Raw genomic sequence first — 18,611 nt, forward strand, 5'->3', positions numbered from 1 at the left:
TGCTTTCGCTTTCTTTTTTTTAAGCGGTGGCCACCTTTATATTTGCAGGAAAAGTTCCATTCTCTATAGAATATTGGACAATGACAATCAAGAAATTAATTCTTCCAAGATTACTTCTTTCAATACTCCAGGATGCAGATTATTAGTTTTCAGTGTGACTAATTTATCAAGCACTACATATAACAAATACTAACTTTCCTTAATTACTCATCCTGTTTGTGTTTTCGTCTGCAAAGGTAACTATTTAATTGGTTTGCTTGTTTTTTTGTTCACATATCTAAATTCTTCTGTTCCCGACTTTTGGTGTCTACGATTGTTTGCACTTTGTAATAAATACAGCCCAGTCCGTCGAAGTCAAAACCCTGATACACATGGGTGTGCTGCCACAAGAAAGCAGCATTCAACATCAAAAACACTCACCATCAAGATCATGCCCTCTTCTCACTACTATTGTAAGCAGGACATACAAAAGATTTAGGCCCCATACCACCATATTCACAATGTCCTGAACCACAACTCTGAACTGATTCTGTGAGCTACTTTAAAGTACTCTTTACAACTCATGTTCTTGGTATTACTTTATTTGCAGAGCTTGACTTCTTTTGCACATTGGTGTTTGTCAGTTTTTCTGTTTATGTGTAGCCTTCATAAAATTCAATTGTATTTCTTTTGTTGCTGTAAATGGGTGCAAGGAAATTCATCTCAAGGTAGTGTATGGTAACATATACATGCTTTGGTCATAAATTTACTTTGAACTTGGAACTTCAGATGCGTGACAGCTTACCGGCAAACCAGGGGCAAGAAAATTGACGAAAAACATTACACCCTATCCTCGTTATATGCGGAAGATACATTCCTCGCAGTCGAAGCATAACGTGAATAATTATTTAAATGGAGAAAATAGGGATGCATTCCAGAGGGCTTCCTAAATATATTTTATCTGTAGTTTATTCGCATTTTCATACCAATATGGCACAAAAGCAGTACCACAAGGCAATATTTGTATTATATTTCATCAATTTAAGGTAATATTCAATGTAATAAATAATAGAAGGTTAACATACTAGGGTGTACAGTACTCACCAACAGTGGCAGTTGTGTTTGCTCCGGGAGATGAGTGGTTGTGGTGGTGTCCGGCAGCTTTACATCATGGATGATTGTGGTTGTCAGGGTCATCAAGCACAGCAAGGGGTGAAGGAAGACTCACAGAACTCTGAGAACTGCCAGCAGCAGGGGATGACACCGGTTTGAAGAAAGATGGTGAGGGTTGTTTGCTTGGCAGCATTTTGTTTTTCAGCATAAATTTGCTTGTGGGGAAGAAGGGTTGATGGCAGGGAACGACTGAAACGCTGACTCCGTTCTAAACTTGGGTCCATGTCCATCGCCATTTGTGCCAAGTGTTCTGACTTCCACCACTCCCTCACTGTCGGTAAACTCCAGGGATTTTCAAAATCGTCTATTGCTTGCAGCATCTGAAAGATAGTTCGCTGTAAAAAAAATATGCCTTGAATGTGGATCACACCTTGGTCGAGTGGTTGAATCAGCGATGTGTTAGGCAGCAGGAAAGGCACTGTTATGTTAGGATGAATGTTGTACAAATGTTTAGGATGGGCTGGCGCATTGACAAGAAACAAAAGAACTTTAAAGGCAAGATTCTGTTCCCAGCAGTAGCATCCCAGAGCTGTGTTACCTTCATCTGATCCACGCTGTTTATAATTTCCTACTTTTTTTCAAGTGTTAAAGCAGTTCTCTGCTACTCGGCTGATGGCCCAGGACTTGACATCGGACACCTAGGAGGCAGAGTTAAATATTTCAAGCACAAAGTCACTGCACCATAGGTAAAATCAACAAAAGTTTAAGGGCGCAAGATTGCACATCCACACCTTGCCAAAACCAATGCAAGACTGGCGGGAGCGAGACTGTGAGGCATGCGCACCTGACTTGTATTGGCAGGAAAGCGGTGCTCCTCATCCCAACAGTGAGGCTGTGAGGCATGCACACGTGACTTGTGTTGGGGGGAAAGCTGTGCTCCTCGCATCACTGTAAGTTTTGGACGCATGTAAGGAGACATTGGTAGAAATAGGTTCATTGCATAACTGTGAATCCACATTGTCTGAAGACATATATAACGAGAATATGGTGTACTTATAACATCTTTTCTGAAGCAGATTTGGTGAGCTACCACTGCAGACAGTAACAATAACAGGCGAGGCTGGTTTGGAGGGAATGAGCCATGCTGGGGCATTGCGAGGCATAACATGTGTTCGAGCCAGGGCTGCATATAGAGTTGGTATCACTCAGGAGATGGAGTGAGTGATTGAGTGAGGTGTCAATTCAGAAGAGATACAGCGCCTGTCCAGCTAACCCAGGTGAGAGGGTGGATTGCTGCAAGCATTGAGTTGATTTGGTGAGATCAAGAACAGCTTCAGGCTGGGTGGCCCAAGCATATCACGGTGCCGGGATCTGGGTCCTAGAGAGGGGCACTACATGATACTTAGTCAACTTAAATGCTAATCCAGATAGACTGGAAGCCAGGGCGTCAGGAACAGAGGTGAGTGTTCAAACGATTTTGCTCACTATCCCACAAATGTTCATTCTTTCTCCGTGGAGCGGAGACTGTAAATTTGGGTTAGCTTCCATGCGTTTTTGCTCTGCTGGTGTGGTAAACTGGGACCGGGGCTTGGGTCTACTCTGGCTGCTCTGGGAGAGGATCTGGGACTCAGTCTGGTTGGAATGCTGTTGGCTTGCTTCTACTGTTTGCGTGATGTGTGTTTTTTTCTCTCTCTGTCTCTGCACTGTGGTTTTTCATCTTTTTTTTAAATTTGTGTTAGTCAGGTTTCTTGCTTTGTGGCTTCCTGCAAGCAGACAAATTTCGGGGTGTATAACATACATTCTTTGATAACAAATGTGCTTAGAATCTTTGAGTCTTGAATATTTGAAGCTTTTAAGCTCGATTTATATTCTTATCACTTTTACATGTTTATTCTCTCCTGCAAATTCATTCTCTCATTCAATGCCATGGACTTTGTTTACTGAACTAACTACTCATCATTCTCGGGCCTGATTCTGATATCTCTCTCTCTCTCTGTGTAAACACACACACACACACACACACACACACACACACACACACACACACACACACACACACACACACACACACACACAGACACACACACACACGCACACACACACACACACCAGATATCAAAATGTTGAATTAAATAAGTAGTGTAAAAAAAGTAGTGAAGTAGTGTTCATGGGTTCAGTGTCCATTCAGAAATCTGTTAGCAGAGGGAAAGAAGCTGTTCCTGCATCGTTGAGTATGTGCCTTCAGTCTTCTGTACCTTCTTCCTGATCAATAAGAAGAGGGCATGTCCTAGTTGACCAGGGTCCTTAATGATGGATAACATTTATAAGACATCTAATTCTTCCTTGGACTTAATAATATCATGATCTTGGATTTAATAATATCTGGAGTACACTTATTTCGTTCTCCCTTACACTTGTCTATTTACAAAAGACAATAAACAATCTTGAATCATAAATCTTCTATCTTGAATTTTGTTAGATCACACAGTACGTGGATAGGAAAAGATTAGAAGCATATGGGCCACCTCTGGGTAAATGGACTAGTCTGAATGGGCAACATGCTTGGCATAGATCAGTTGGGTCAGAAGTCCTGTTTCATGCTGTGTGACTCTAAGTGGGAAGGCAAGGACTCGGAGAGCAGAACAGAAGTTTAGCTGCAAGGATTAAATGATCAACACCAATGGGCGGTACATGTGTTGTTAGTGAGTGGTAGATGAGATGAAAGGTCTTAATCAGTCAGGTTGAGGGAAAAGCGCAGGAAAGACAACATTGCAGGACTAATAATCATTTTGCAAAGCAAAACGGGCAGCGACTCTCCAGGTGGGTATCATGTCTCTGACGCTGAGCTGGGTAATAAACAGTATGAGGCTCAATTAGAACAGTACTAAGTGGATTCTAATGAGGCAGAACTGAAAAATGAAACTTTGAGTTAATGGAACAGCCTGATGACAAGAACAGTTATCATCATTCATGATAATTACATTCACAGTGCATCCAGTCGTCAGAGAGTCGAAGGTGCAGGTTACAGAACGTTCCCAGGGACAATGTTCCATCCTTCGGACTGTCCTGCCAACAACTCTCAAACATGTTATTTATTAATATTCACTGAATACAACACAAAGAGTGTATAGACAGGGTGAATGCAAATGGATTTTTGCCACTGAGGTTGGGTGAGACAAGAATTTGAGGTCATGGGTTAAGGGTGAAAGATGATGTGTTTAAGGCAAATGAAGGGGAACTTCTTCAGTTAGGGGGTGGTGAGATCTGCCAGCAGAAGTGATGCATGCACATTTGAATTCAACATTTAAGAGAAAGGAGAATTTTCTCCTTTCCTCTTAAAACTTTTCTTCTGGGAGGTGTATGGAGGGCTACAGTTCAGGTAAAGGGAGATGGGACGAGGCAGTATCATAGTTTGACACAGACTAGATGGGCTGACCTCTCTCATTAACAAGGGTTTTTTGCCCCTGAACTTCTGCTCGCTGCATGTTTTTGTTTTTGCACCATTCTCTGAGAACTCTAGAGACAGTTCTGCATGAAAATTCCAGGAGATCAGCAGTTTCCGAGATACTCAAATCACCTCATCTGTCATCAGCAATTATTCCACAGTCAAATTCACTTAGATCACATTTCTTCCCCATTCTGATGTTTGGTTTGAACAACAACAGAACTTCTTCACTATGTCTGCATGTCTTTATGAATTGATTAGCTGCCATATGATTGGCTGATTAGATATTTGCATTAACACGCAGGTGTAATGGTGCACCTAATAAAGTGGCCAGTGAGTGTATGTATGGCATCTGTTAGTCTTGTGAGACCATGGATCTGCTCCTGGAAAGACTTCTCCAGGGCACAGGCCTGAGCAAGGTTGTATGGAAGACCGGCTGTTGCCCATGCAGCAAGTCTCCCCTCTCCATGCCACGGATGTTGTCCAAGGGAAGGGCAAGGGCCGATACAGCTTGGCACCGGTATCGTCGCAGGAGTTACCAGAGCGAGGTTGAAAGCAACATCGGACTGACTTAGGGACTCCAGCTCCGGATTTGTCCTCGGTTTAATCCTGAAGCCGTTCCCATGAGTGGATATGGGCGCAAGGCAGCGGAGGTCTGAAATCAATCGGGAAAATGGAGTTCGTCAGCTTGGGAAGGCAGTCCATCTAAGAGTGAGTGTATATATTACCATAAACAGTACTACCTTGGGATTCGTGTTCTTAAAGTTATTTACAGGAAAATAAGAAAAATACGATATAATTTACAAAAACTATACCTAATCAAAGACTCATTAAAAAAAGAATGTGTAGAACTCACTCCATACTTTGAATATTATGTGTAGTTCTGGTTACTTAGCTATTGGTAGTTATTAAATTGATGATTTAAGATGGTGCTACTGAAGGCATGTAATAGCTTCCTGGTGGTTCGAAAGCAAAGGAATTTGAGAAAAGTACATCCTTGATGATAAATTTTTATCAGGTAAATTGTGTGTGGTGAACTACATTTACCTGTCTGGACACGCCCGTCTGCTAACTGCTCCAGTCGCTCCTCCCGCAGATCCCTGTATAAAGGCGGTTGGAGGCACTGCTCCTCCCTCAGCCTCCAGGATGTTGTGTGGTGGTCCCTTGCAGCTAATAAAAAGCCTATCATTTGCCTCCCGTCTCCGAGAGTTATTGATGGTGCATCATTGTGGTAAACTATCACCGCAAACAATGAAGGCAAAGGCAAGACAAATTTGTGAGTTGTGCCCTGCTGGTGTGGTGCAACATTGACTCACTTGGAACGGGAACCATGCTGGTTGGAGTGGACAATTCGAAGGGCAGAAGACGAGGCAGAGAAGTTCCAATGCCTGTCCAACTGGACTGGATGTGAGGGTGGACCACGCTAGGTGCTGAACCGATTTGGAGAGGTCATGAACAGCTTCTCCTGCAGCAAAATCCAGGTCCAAAGTGTTTTTGGTGGTTGGCATTTTGTAGGGCTGGAGTGATTTGCTGCGGCAGAGCCTGGGTCCAAATACAAAGCACGATTTGCCATTTGGACAATTTAAATGCCGGCCTAAATAGAATGCAAAGGCAAGGTGTTGAGAGTCAGGAGGGGTTGGATTGATCTGGGCACCAAGCCAACTTGGAGAGGTCGATGACGGCTTCTTCGGCAGCAAAATTTAGGCCTGAAGTGATCCACTGCAGCAGGGCCTGAATCCTAGTGTGAGGTGCGATCCACTGTTCGGATAATTTAAATGCTAGCTCAGACAGACTGAGTGCTCCTCCCTCCACAATGCTAAGGCTGTGAGACTGCCCCCAGCTGCTGTGCTTTTGTCTGCGAATTTTGCGATGATTTGCAAACTGATGAACTGAAAACCGAGGCTTTGGGCCCACTCAGGGCTGCATCGGGGATTTTTGATCTAAGGATTCAATATGTTTCGGAATGCTGTTGTTGTTGCTCACTTCTATTGTTTGTATGATTTGTGTTTTCCTCTGTGTGCATTAAGGATTGGTCTTTTTTTAATTAGATTCTTTCAGGTTCCTTGTTTTACACTGCCTGTAAGCAAACAAATCTCAAGGTTGTATAATTTATTTATTCTTTCATAATAAATGTATTTTGAATACTTTGAATTGGAAATGACACCAGAAACATTTATAAGGATGTTACCTGAACTGGAAAGGTTGATTTATGTAGAGAGACTGGAGAGGCAGGGGTTTTTAAGTTCGAAGATCAAATGTACTATCAAAGTATATATGATCATACCCAACCTTGAGATTAATCTTCTTGCAGGCACTCACAAATCAAAAAACCAGAATAGAATTCACTAAAAGAACGTACATGGACACACACACACACACACACACACACACACACACACTCACACACACACACACACACACACACACACACACACACACACACACACACACACACACACACACACACACACACACACACAACAAAACTACCACATACCCAACTTGCAAATGAGGACAAATCACTTAAACAGTAAAAAAAGAATTAAAGAAAAACATATGGAACATGAGCTGCAGAGTCGCCAAAAGTGAGACCGCAGCTGCGGAGTCTATTCAGCGCTGAGGTGAGTAAAGCTGGCACAAGACTCTGAAGGTTGCAAGGCAACAACTGCTTCCAAACCTGCTGGTGTGGGATCCAGGACCCGAGCACCTCCCGGTCGACAGTAGTAGTGGGAAGAGAGGGAGACCAGACCAATTGCAGGCAGATGGTGCTGAACATCTGTTCATTTTCTGCTCTTGCCCACGATAATTTTAATCTTGCTCAACACTTTAATTGGTGTGAAGTAATGGAGCCAGCCATCTTCCACCATCAGGCCTCGAGTCAGTGGCCATCCCGGTCATAACTGCACTCCCGAGAGCCTAGTTTGCTGAATCCCCCAGGAGATCACAAAGTGCCAGATTGTCTAGTTGATTCAAAAATACATCCTTTGAAGGGAAGTTAAAGACTGCAGCGATCGCAGGTCAGATGTATATCTCGTCGTTTCGTGAGCTGTCTGCAAAACGTCACCAAAAGTCACCAGTGCCATCTTGTTCACCAGGCTTTTTACTCTGAAGCATAGGAGACTGAAGAAAAACCATATAAAGGTTTATCAACCCATAAGGAGCAGAGTTAAGGTGAATGGTCACAATCTTTTCCTTGTGGCAGGGGAGTCTAAAACTACAGCACCTACATTTAAGGTAAGAGCTGAAACATTTAAAGAGGAACTAAAGGATAGGTTTTCCACACAGAAGATGGTGGGTATACAGAACAAGCTCTCAGAGGACATGCTGGGACAGCTACAATATCTAAAACTCATTTGGACAAGTACATGGATGGAAGGGATTGAAAGGAATATGGTTAAATGGGACAAACTAGATCCATTGATCAGCACGGATGGTTTTGCTAAAGAAACTGTTTCTGTAGTATATAACTCCATAAACAACTCTGAAACAGATCTCTCTGGTGCCCATATTCCTTTGACAAGAACTCTATGATCACTGAAGCAAACCATGAGCTCTCAGCTGGCAGTGTTTGATCTCCCAGCCATGCTCATCAGCAAGTTGGCTTCTGCCCCTCCTCTGAACTCAGGTCTATATAGGTTTACAGTCACTGTTCATCTCTCTCTCTCTCTCTCTCTCTCTCTCAGCATGCACTAACAGCGTTATCTTCATTTTTGTTTATTTTGGCATGTAAATTATGTATAATTTATGTTAATTTGCTTAAGTTAACATACGATTGTCATGTCTGTAATGTACTGTGCTGCTGCTGAAAAAATTAATTTCCTGTCACCTGTGCCCTTGCATGCATGCATGGTGCACCATCAATAACTCACTGTGAGACGTAAGGCGAGATATCGGCTTTTATTGACTGGAAGAAGGAACAAACAGTGAGTGACCACCATACTACATCCTGGAGACTGAGAGGCCGGGCTCAGGCCTTGATCGCCTTTATACCGGGGTCTGTGGGAGGAGCCACAGGAGCAGTCAGCAGGGGACGTGTCCAGACAGGTGTATGTAGTTCACCACATTCTCCCCCCCCCCCCTTTGTTTTAAAAGAGTCCCCATGTGGCGAAGTTTCTTACAGGTGGACGTACGTAACAGAGAGCGGATAGAGTGGAGTGCCTCAGGGAGGACCTCCTGCCATCAAGAGACCGGCAACCCTTTTGACTTAAGGGCTAAAAGTGTGGCCTTCCACACTGTGGCATTCTCCCTCTCCACCTGTCCATTTCCCCGGGGATTATAACTCGTGGTCCAACTAGTAGCAATGCCCCTAGCTAGCAGGTACTGGCGCAGCTCGTCACTCATAAAGGAGGACCCTTTATCACTGTGGATATAGCAGGGATATCCGAACAGAGTGAAGAGCTGGTGCAGGGCTTTTATGTCGGACGTGGTAGTGGTGTCGGGGCAGGGAATGGCAAAGGGGAACTGCGAGCACTCGTCGATAATATTGAGAAAATAGACATTGCGGTCAGTGGAAGGAAGGGGGCCCTTAAAGTCAACACTCAGTCACTCAAAAGGGTGGGTGGCCTTGACAAGTTGCGCCGTTTCAGGACGGTAGAAGTGCGGTTTGCACTCAGCGCAGATTTTGCAGTCCCTGGTCATCGTCCTGATGTCCTCCAGGGAGTACGGCAGGTTCCAGGCTTTCACGAAATTGTAAAATCGGGTGACCCCCAAGTAGCAAAGATGTGCATGGAGGGCGTATAGCTGGTCGAGCTGTGCGCTGGCACACGCTCCCCGGGATAGGGCATCAGGGGGCTCATTGAGTCTGCCAGGCCGGTACAGGATATTATAGTTGTAGGTGGAGAGTTCTATTCTTCACTGCAAAATCTTATCATTTTTGATTTTGTCCCGCTGTTGGTTGCTGAACATGAATGCAACTGAGCGCTGGTCGGTCAGCAAGGTGAACCTTTTGCCGGTGAGATAGTGCCTCCAGTGCCTAATAGCTTCCACTATGGCCTGGGCTTCTTTCTCCACACTGCCAAGAGTCTTACCATTAATGCTATTTTCTGCCATCATATTTCACCTACCAAAATGAACCACCTCACACTTATCTGGGTCAAATACCATCTGCCACTTCTCAGCCCAATTTTGCATCCTATCAATGTCCCACTGTAACCTCTGACAGCCCTCCACACTATCCACAACACCCCCAACCTTTGTGTCATCAGCAAATTTACTAACCCATCCCTCCACTTCCTCATCCAGGTCATTTATAAAAATCTCGAAGAGAAGACCTCCTAGAATAGATCCCTGAAGCACACCACTGGTCACCGACCTCCATGCAGAATATGACCCATCTACAACCATTCTTTGCCTTCTGTGGGCAAGCCAGTTCTGGATCCACAAAGCAATGTCCCCTTGGATCCCATGCCTCCTTACATTCTCAATAAGCCTGACATATGGTACCTTATCAAATGCCTTGCTGAAATCCATATGCACTACATCTACTGTTCTACCTTCATCAATGTGTTTAGTCACATCCTCAATAAATTCAATCAGGCTCATAAGACACAACCTGCCTTTGCTAAAGCCATACTGACTATTCCCAATCATATTATGCCTCTCCAAATGTTCATAAATCCTGCCTCTCTTGATTTTTTCCATCAACTTACCAACCACTGAAGTAAGAATCACTGATCTATAATTTCCTGGGCTATCTCTACTCCCTTTCTTGAATAAGGGAAAAACATCCACAACCCTCCAATCCTCTGGATCCTCTCCCATCCCCATTGATAATGCAAAGATCATCGCCAGAGGCTCAACAATCTCTTCCCTCGCCTCCCACGGTAGCCTGTCGTACATCTCATCTGGCTCCGGTGACTGATGCTTTCCAAAATCTCCAGCGCATCCTCTTCCTTAATATCTACATGCTCAAGCTTTTTAGTGCACTGTATGTCGTTCCTACAATAGCCAAGATTTTTTCCCGCAGTGAATACTGAACCAAAGTACTCATTAAGTACCTCTGCTATCTCCTCCAGTTCCATACACAATTTTCCATTGTCACACTTGATTGGTCCTATTCTCTCATGTCATATCCTCTTGCTCTTCACATACTTGTAGAATGCCTTGGGGTTTTCCTTAATCCTGCCTGCCAAGGCCTTCTCATGGACCATTCTGGCTCTCTTAATTTCTTTCTTCTTGCTCGCCTTATGATCTTCTAGATCGCTATCATTACCTAGTTTTTGAAACTTTCATAAGCTTTTCTTTTCTTTTTGACTAGATTTAAAACAGCCTTTGTACACCATTGTTCCTGTACTCTACCATCCTTTCCATGTTTCATTGGAACGTACTTATACAGAACTCCACGCATATATCCTCTGCACATTTCCCTGAGAACATCTGTTCCCTAAATTGTTATATGTCCCACTGCTTCTGTTTTGACTAACTCTCAACAATCCCAGTCATTTAGCCTTAAACATGGCACCCATCAAAGATGCCCTTTAAGTCCCTTACTTTGGCTATAGAGACACTGGAGATTGTGTTTTCAAGTTGTCCTGAATTGAAAAGGATTTGGAGGGGAGGTGTTGAGCATAAAGTTTCTCTTTATGCCGACGATCTTTTACTTTTTGTATTAAATCCGTCCACTTCCTTACCCCCAATGTTTTTACTTCTTGATCAATTCAGCCAGCTTTCCTGCTATAATATTAATTTACATAAGAGTGAATTTGTCTCAATTAATAGAGTATTAGAATTAGAATTATTAGAATTGTCCCAAGTATTAGAATTTCATGACATTAGAATTTATTTACTTATTTAATTATGACTATTATTACAGTAACAAGGTACTTCAAGCATCTTTTTTGCGAAAATTTTGCTAACCTTTTAAATTCTTCAAAACAGAGTCACTCTTATCTATGTCTCTGCCAGGTCGAATTAATGTTCTTAAAATGTATATCCTTCCTAAATTTTTATACTTATTTCAGTCTAGACCAATTTTTATTTCTAAAGCTTTTTTTGACTCATTAGCTTCTATTATTTTGTCCTATCTATGGAAGGGCAAACATTCCAGACTGAATAAAGCTCACCTTCAAAAACCTAAAAAAGAAGGTGATATGGCTTTAGCTAACTTCCGTTTATATTATTGGGCAGCTAATATTCGCTGTCTTGCTTTTTTGTCCTTTTTTTATAATCAGTCTGATTTCCAAAATGGGTGGCAATGGAGTTGAACTCTACTAAGAATATATAAAAAACTCAAAATCCTGGCAGAACTCAGCAGGCCAGACAGCATCTAACACAAGTATTAGAATTTCATGACATTAGAATTTATTACAGTAGCAAGGAACTCATTCTACTAAGAATATCTCTATTTCAGCACTTCTTGGATCTGCACTTGCTTGTCATTTGCCTGGACTAATTGTTAATCCTCTTATTAGACATACTCTGAGAATACGGGCGCAGTTTAGAAAATTTAATGGCCTTCATGGTTTCTCTCTCTCTAATCCTATCTTACATAATCATCTTTCCTACCTTCTGTGCAAGACTCAACATTTCATGAATGGTATAGAAAGGGCATTAGGCGCTTTGAAGATCTTTTCATAGATAATCGTTTTGCAACTTTTCAAAAACTGTCGGCAAAGTTTAATCTACCTAATACCCCTTTCTTTAGATACCTTCAAATTAGAAATTTCATTAACCCTTTATTATCTAATTTTCCTGACACGCACAAGAAAAACCTTGTTGACCTGCTTCTTTGTATTAATCCATTGGGTAAAGGCTTAATATCTTTTATTCGTGATAAATTAGTGACCTTGAAGCTTGAGGCTTTGATAAAATTAGAACTGCTTGGGAGCATGATTTAAATATATCTTTATTTGATACAGTTTGGGATTCAATTCTTAAGTCAGTTAATTCAACCTCTTTATGTGCTCACCACTGTCTTTTACAGTTCAAGGTTGTACATTGGGCTCACATTGGGCTCACTAAATTGTTACTGTTTTATCCTGACATTAGTCCTGTTGTGGCAAGTGTAAAGGTGGTGAGGCCTCTCTTATCCATATGTACTGGGCTTGTCCTAGTCTAGAGAAATTTTGGAGAGAAGTTTTTTTTATCTTTATCCCATGTTCTTAATTGCCACTTAGAACCTAATCCTCTGATTGTCCTTTTTGGTACCTTGGGTGAGGCAGACATGCATTTGAGTCCAACTGAATGCTGAACATTATCTTTTGCCTCTCTTTTGGCTAGACGCTTAGTTATCCTTAGGTGGAGAGATGTTGCCCCACCCACTCATGCTCAACGGCTTAATGATATTATGTCCTGTTTAGACCTTGAAAAAATTCATTACTCACTTCTCAATTCGGACATAAAATTTCAAATGGTGTGGGGACCTTTTCTTGAATATTTTCATAACTCCTCTTTAGATTGTTTATTTTTAATCCCTTACTTTCAGCATTTTTTCTCTCTGTAAGTTTTATGGTTTCTTTTTGATGGGAATTCCATTATAGTTTTGGTAGTAGGCATTATTATTCATTTTTAAAATTTATATTTACAGTTTTGTGTGGTTGAATGCTCTGATTAATTTTATTTTACGTATTGTAATGGTTAGCCTGGAGTTATACAGTGGGAGGGAGGGGAGGATACTAACTTTATATGATTTCATTCTGGGTGCTGTTTCCTTATTGTTATGAATTATATAATTGATATGTTTATTTTGCTCTGTATTAATCTTCACTTTGCTGTTGGGTTTTTTTGTTTGTAGTTGGTTTGTAGAAATGCACAAAAGTGAATAAAAAAAGAACATCTGTTCCCAATTTAAGCTTCCAATTTCCTGCCTGATAGCCTCATATTTCCCTTTGCTCCAATTAAACATCTTCCTAACTTGTCTGTTCCTATCTCTCTACAATGCTATGTTAAAGGAGATAGAATTGTGATCACTATCTCCAAAATGCTCTCCCACTGACAGATCTGACACCTGACCAGGTTCATTTCCCAATACCAGATCAAGTACAGTCTCTCCTCTTGTAGGCTTATCTTCATATTGTGTCAAGAAACCTTCCTGAACACAGCTAATAAACTCCACCCGATCTAAACCCCTTGCTCCAGGGAGATGCTATTCAATATGCAGGAAATTAAAATCTCCTACCACGACAACCCTATTATTATTACACCTTTCCAGAATCTGTCTCCCTCTCTGCTCCTCGATGTCTCTTATTGGGTGGTCTATAAAAACACCCAGTAGAGTTATTGATTCCTTCCTGTTCCTAACTTCCACACACAGAGACTCAGTAGACAATCCCTCCATGACTTCCTCCTTTTCTGCAGCCATGGCACTATCTCTGTTCAACAGTGCCACTCCCCACCCCTTTTGCCTCCCTCCCCATCCTTTCTGAAACACATTCCCTTCTGCAGATGTGCAGTAGGGAGCATCCTAACATGCTGCATCACTTCCTGGTATGGAAACTGCATTGCAGCAGACAGGAAGGCTCTGCAGTGGGTAGGCAAAACTGCCCAGTGCATTACCTGGACCAGTCTATTTGCCATCTAGGATATACAATCAGAGAGGTGCCAGAAAAATTTTGGCAGTATCAAGAAGGATCCCACCCACCCTGGTCTTGAACTGTTCGTCCAGTGCCATAAGGGAGGAGCATTCATGCCTGGACTATTGGATTCAACGGCAGTTACCTTTCCGAAGCAGTAAGGCAGATCATCATTTCCACCCACTAACCCACCCCTCGACCCCTCCAAACACCATTACTTGTCAAAGTCACCTAATGTACAGACACTCCTGTGCCCTGAGTCACTTCATGGACATACAATTAATCTATGCATATCAGCAATCTTATGTATTTATATTTGTTGTGTTTTTTTATTACTGTAGTCTTTATTTTATGATTTTTGTGTTGCATCAGATCTGGCGTGATGATTATTTAATTGTGCTTTGCACTTGTGTACTGCAGATGAAATTGAACAATCTTGAACCTCTAGGTGAAAAGGCTGTTCCTCAGAGTCCCTCCCGTCATGGAGGAAGGCGTGCTTTAGTCTAGGTCCAGAAGTATAGGGTTAAAACTGGTGAGGGAGTCCGTTTCAATCTCCCCATTAAGCCAGAGATCATTAAATTCATTATCGTGAGCAACTCTCTCAGGAAGAGTAGTGTTGGTATAACAAGTGTTAACTGTGTAATGAGAATAACACTGCAGGGTTTGATCTAGGGATGATCTGAGCTCCCACTAACAGCAAAGTGCAAACATTCTGGTAATGGAGAAGACTGAAATAATAACGGGCAGACACATCGCCCACCACAACCAATTTGCCACCTGTGAACAGCAAACAGTAACACTCCCCCATCCCTTATCCAAAATTTCAACTTTAAAGAATAACCTCTTGGGTTTAGCTTTATCCACATATAAAAAGTCAAGTCACTCCTTTACGAACCAACTGTGGTATATTTTGCAAATCCTCAGCTTCGAGTGAAGTTCAGCAAAAAGGATGTAATGCTGAAGCTTTAGAAGGCATTGGTCAGATTACACATATGGTATTATGAGCAGTTTTATGAGCAGGGTTCAAAGGAGGTTCACAAAAATGATTCCAAGTTTGAAAGGCTTATCATATGAGGAGTGTTGGTTCTGTACTCCCTAACATTTGAGGAATGAGCAGTGATCTCATTGAGACCTATTGAATATTGAAAGGCCTAGGTAGAGTGAACGTGGAAAGGATGATTCCTGCATGGGGGAAGTCTTGGGCCTGAGGGCAGAAACTCAGAATACAAGATAGTTCTTTTAGTTTAAAGATGAGGATGAATTTCTCTAGCCAGAGGGTGGAGAATCTGTGGAGTTCATTGTCACAGACAGCTGGGGAGATCAAGCCATTGGACATAATTAAAGCAGAGATTGATATGATCATGACTAGTCAGTGTCAAAGGTTACATGGAGAAGGCAGGATAAAGGGGTTGAGAAGGATATTATATCAGCTATGGTGGAGTTACAGAGCTGAACGGCCTAATTCTGTTTCCATGGCTAATGATCTTATGGTCTTATGTATAAACAAATACTGTTTAGAAAATTGAGAGTGAAATTTTACCAACATTATTTTGTTTATATGTACAAATCTATAACAGTGCATCATCTGCACCTTTTTACTCCTTCCCAGACCCTTCTTAAAATAGAATGTCCATTAACTTTTTACAATGATAAGTCACTATGAAGTAAGAGAGAACCAATTAGCAGAGCCATAAGAAAGCTGAGCAAGGAAGGAGATGATGGAAAGTTGGGTTTGTGAGTGCAAGATTGGAGGAGGGTGGAGTGTATAATAGGAAGAAGGTTTCAGATCAGATTGCAAGGGCTGATCAGTTCACTCAGCAGTTTTGAGAGCTGCAATGCTGGAGAAAGCACATTTGAGCAATCTGGTGTGTGTGTGTGTGTGTGTGTGTGTGTGTGTGTGTGTGTGTGTGTGTGTGTGTGTGTGTGTGTGTGTGTGTGTGTGTGTGTGTGTGTGTGTGTGTGTGTGTGTGTGTGTGTGTGTGTGTGTGTGTGTGTGTGTGTGTGTGTGTGTGTGTGTGAGAGAGAGATGGTCTGAATAGATTAGAACACTAAACAGTGAATGTGAATTAATATGTTTGTATATATATATATATATGAAGTTCTTTGAAAGTTTTCTCCTAAACAGGGAGAAAATTCTAAAATCTGAAGTGCAAAAGGACTTCAGGTCAAGTCAAGTCAAGTCAATTTTTATTGTCATTTCGACTATAACTGCTGGTACAGTACACAGTAAAAACAAGACAACATTTTTCAGGACCATGGTGCTACATGAAACAACACTGAAACTACGTAAAACAGCACAAAAACTACACTAGACTACAGATCTACACAGGACTGCATAAAGTGCACAAAACAGTGCAGGCAGTACAATAAATAATAGGCAGCACAATAAAGACAATAGGCACAGTTGAGGGCAGTAGGTTGGTGTCAGTCTAGGCCGGGGGTCGGCAACCCGCGGCTCCGGAGCCACATGTGGCTCTTTTACGTCTGTGCTGCGGCTCCCTGTTGCTTTGGGAAATAATTGGTTGTGGCGACCCTTTTCCTGGCACATCCGAACCGACTCACAATTAGATAGCCTACGGGGGTTTGCGAGCACAGAGCTTTGGAGCCTCTGCGCCATGGGGGGCAGGTTGAGGGAGGCTTAAAAGTGAGGCTGAAGATTTCGAATAAAGTTTTATCCTTCGACTGCAGTTACCGACTCCGTGTCGTAATTTTAGCGCTGCGTTTAGCACACCGCTACATGGTCAGTATTTAATTAAAATGTATTTTATGTTAGTTTGTTAGTTTTTGAAATGTAATTCTAAATTTGAAGATTATGGTGATCTTGTACAATCTAAATAAGACGTTGTGGCGACCCATTTCCTGACACATCCGAACCGGCTCACAATTAGCCAGCGTTCAGGCTAAGGGAGATAGCCTACGGGGGTTTGTGAGTATGTGTCTTTTGCAGCATCCGGGCCCATGGGGGGCGGGTTGAGGGAGGCTTAAAAGCAAGGCTGTTTAGTTCGAATAAAGCTATCTTTGACTGCAGTTTACTGACTGCATGTAGCACACCGCTACAACGTGTTTTTATCGCTGGCTGTCCAGAGGGGAGGTGCTGAAACGGTTTGTCGCGTGTCTGGAAGAAGTGAAAACTTTCCTGGGCAGCAAAGGGCTCAACTTTCCTGAGCTGGAACAGCCAGAGTGGCTGGAAAAGCTACACTTCATGGTAGACATGACAGCGCACCTGAACACGCTGAACACAGCTCTTCAACGGGGTAAGGACGTACAGCCCTGCACATGTTGGAGGATGTTTTGGCATTTGAGCGCAAGTTGACAGTGCTTGCCAGAGATTTACAGAAAGGCACATTGTCTCACTTCCCCAATTTGAGAGAGTTCAAACAAGGTCACGACATGATAAATTCGGAGTATTTACATTCTGCAATCATCGCAATGCAAACATCGTTTGGGAAACGCTTCTGTGAGTTCAGAGAGGAAAAAAACACATTATTCTTCCCGGTCACTCCCCTAAGCATCGATCCATCCCTACTGAATACGACTGCATTGTCAGGTGTGAGTCAACCTGACCAAGTATGATAAATATTTTAATTGCCTATTATTTTACATATATTCATATGTTTTCATTGTTCAGTGAAATAGTCCTTTTATTTTTCAGGTTGACAGCTGGCTGACGTTATTTTTGGTTTGCTGCTGGCGGCAAATTTAAGTTTGGCGTTTTTCATAAATACAAGAAGGACTCAAATAGACGTTGAGTATTTTACTTAAAAGTAACCTTCAACCCAATGTCTTTTTTTCGGAGTTCAAAATGTTTTTGTTGCATGCAGAAATGTAATTTCGTTTTCTCTGCAGGAGTTCATCAATTTCATAAATGCAACACATTATAGTTTGTTTATACATAGCATAAAGGCAAAACAAAACGTTATATGCAGTGTTATTTCATTTTAAATGTCAAACGGGTTTTGCGGCTCCCAGTGTTTTCTTTTCTGTGGGAAACTGGTCCAAGTGGCTCTTTCAGTGGTAAAGGTTGCTGACCCCTGATCTAGGCTCTGGGTATTGAGGAGTCTGATGGCTTGGGGGAAGAATTGTTACACATCTGGTCGAGAGAACCCAAATGCTTTGGTGCCTTTTGCCAGGTGGCAGGAGGGAGAAGAGTTTGTATGAAGGGTGCGTGGGGTCCTTCATAATGCTGTTTGCTTTGCGGATGCAGCGTGTGGTATAAATATCTGCAATAGCGGGAAGAGAGACCCAATGATCTTCTCAGCTGACCTCACTATCCGCTGCAGGGCCTTGCGATCTGAGATGGTGCAATTTCTGAACCAGGCAGGGATGCAGCTGCTCAGGATGCTCTCAATACAACCTCTGTTAAATGTAATGAGGATGGGGGAGGGGGAGTGTCTCTTCTCAGCCTTCACAGAAAGTAGAGACGCTGCTGGGCTTTCTTTGCTATGGAGCTGGTGTTGAGGGATCAGGTGAGATTCTCCACCAGGTGAATACCAATAAATCTGCTGCTCTTAACGATCTCTACCAAGGAGCTGTCGATGTTCAGCGGAGAGTGGTCGCTCCGTGTC

General features: G+C 42.4%; 1 long non-coding RNA gene across 1 annotated transcript in view; it reads right to left on the reverse strand.

Annotated features, from left to right (window-relative positions):
* Nucleotides 1-18,611, reverse strand: part of LOC132393531 (uncharacterized) — a 167,881-nt gene that overhangs the window by 73,810 nt on the left and 75,460 nt on the right. The window contains exons 3-4 of the long non-coding RNA XR_009511911.1: nucleotides 4,074-5,192; nucleotides 1,084-1,790 (exon numbers count right to left, since the gene is read on the reverse strand). This is a non-coding gene — a long non-coding RNA (uncharacterized LOC132393531). The remainder of the gene's footprint in view (nucleotides 1-1,083; nucleotides 1,791-4,073; nucleotides 5,193-18,611) is intronic.

This window comes from Hypanus sabinus, chromosome 4, assembly GCF_030144855.1.
Source record: "Hypanus sabinus isolate sHypSab1 chromosome 4, sHypSab1.hap1, whole genome shotgun sequence".
Classification (NCBI taxonomy): Eukaryota; Metazoa; Chordata; class Chondrichthyes; order Myliobatiformes; family Dasyatidae; genus Hypanus; species Hypanus sabinus.